At 39.4% G+C, this 1,872-nt stretch overlaps 1 pseudogene; it reads left to right on the top strand.

Annotated features, from left to right (window-relative positions):
- Positions 1-549: 549 nt before the first annotated feature.
- On the top strand, positions 550-1,438 carry LOC113186972 (large ribosomal subunit protein uL18 pseudogene; annotated as a pseudogene).
- Positions 1,439-1,872: the final 434 nt, after the last annotated feature.

Below are 1,872 nucleotides of genomic sequence, written 5' to 3'. Positions count from 1 at the left end.
CAAAAACAGAAATTTTTGACCTTAATAAAATGCAACTCATCTATTTTTATGGATCATGTCTTTGGTGTTTTGTCTAAAAAGTCATAACCATCCTCAAGGTAATTTAGGTTTCCTACTATGTTATCTTCTGGAAGATTTGTAGTTTTGTGTTTTAGACATATGATCTGTTTTGAGCTAATTTTTGTGAAGAGTGTAAGATCTGGGGGCTGGGGTTGTGGTTCAGTGGCAGAGTGCTTACCTAGCATGTGTGAGGCACTGAGTTTGATTCTCAGCACCACATAAAAATGAGTAAAACGAAGGTTCATCGACAACTAAAAATAAAAATAAAAAATAAAAAAAGAGTGTAAGATCTGTGTCTAGATGTATGTATTTACTTTTTTGTATGTGAGTGTCCAGCTCCAACACCATTTGTTGAAAAGACGGTCTTTGATCCATTGTATTGCCTTAGTTCCTTTGTCAAAGGTGGCTTGATGTTTTCTCCCCTGTAGTGCTGTTGGGCCTGCAGGTCTGTGTGGATCCGCAGACCTGGCCGGGTCTTTGTTCCGCAGGATGGGGTTTATTAAAGTTGTCAAGAATAAGGCCTACTTTAAGAGATATCAAGTGAAATTTAGAAGAAGATGAGAGGGCAAAACTGATTACTTTGCTCAGAAACGCTTGGTGATCCAGGACAAAAGTAAGTACAACACACCCAAATACAGGAGGATAGTTCGTGTAACTGACAGAGATATCATTTGCCAGATTGCTTATGCCCGTAGAGAAGGGGATATGATAGTCTGCGCAGCATATGCACATGAACTACCAAAATTATGGTGTGAAAGTTGGCCTAACAAATTATGCTGCAGCATATTGTACTGGCCTACTGCTGGCCTGCAGGCTTCTCAATAGGTTTCATATGGACAAGATGTATGAAGGCCAAGTGGAGGTGACTGGAGATGAATACAATGTGGAAAGCATTGATGGTCAACCTGGTCCCTTCACCTGCTATTTGGATGCAGGCCTTGCTAGAATTACAACTGGCAATAAAGTTTTGGGGGCCCTGCAGGGAGCTGTGGATGGAAGCTTGTCCATCCCCCATAGAACCAAAGAATTCCCTGGTTATGATTCTGAAAGCAAGGAGTTCGACGCAGAAGTACATTGGAAACACATTATGGGTCAGAATGTTGCAGATTATATGCATTATCTAATGGAAGAAGATGAAGATGCTTACAAGAAACAATTTTCTCAGTATATAAAGAACAACATTACCCCTGACATGGAGGAGATGTACAAGAAAGCTCATTCTGCTGCTATATGAGAGAATTCAGTCTATGAGAAAGCCCAAAAGAGAAGTTAAAAAGACGAGGTGGGACCTAAAATGTCCCTTGCTCACAAGACAGATCGGGTAGCTAAAAAGAAGGCAAGCTTCCTCAGAGCTCAGGAACTGGATGCTGAGAGCTAAACCAAATAACAGTTTTTCTATGAAGTTTTTTTCCAGATAAAGATAATAAACTTATTGAACAAGCAGATTAAAAAAAAAAAAAAAAAGATTGGTTGAGGGTATCCACGTGGGCCCCCTCTGGGTTCTCCATTCAGTTCCATCAATCTATCCGACTGACTGTTCTATTATTTCCGCCACACTTTTTTGATTACTGTAGCCTTACAATAAGTCTTGAAGTGGGTAGAGCCAATCCTTCAACTTTGTTCTTCTCCTTCAATATTGTGTTGGCTATTTGGTCTCGTTGCCTGTCTGTTAGGATCAGCACATTGATATCTACAAAATAATTTGCTGGGATTTTGACTGTGATTGCATTGAATCTATAGATCAAATTTGGAAACACTGCTTGACAATATTGCATCTTCCTATCTATAAATATTTCTTCATTTAGTTAATAC

The sequence above is a fragment of the Urocitellus parryii genome, chromosome 1 (genome assembly GCF_045843805.1).
Source record: "Urocitellus parryii isolate mUroPar1 chromosome 1, mUroPar1.hap1, whole genome shotgun sequence".
NCBI lineage: Eukaryota > Metazoa > Chordata > Mammalia > Rodentia > Sciuridae > Urocitellus > Urocitellus parryii.
The sequence above is the reverse complement of the archived record's forward strand: the minus strand, read 5'-3'. Positions and strand labels throughout refer to the sequence as shown.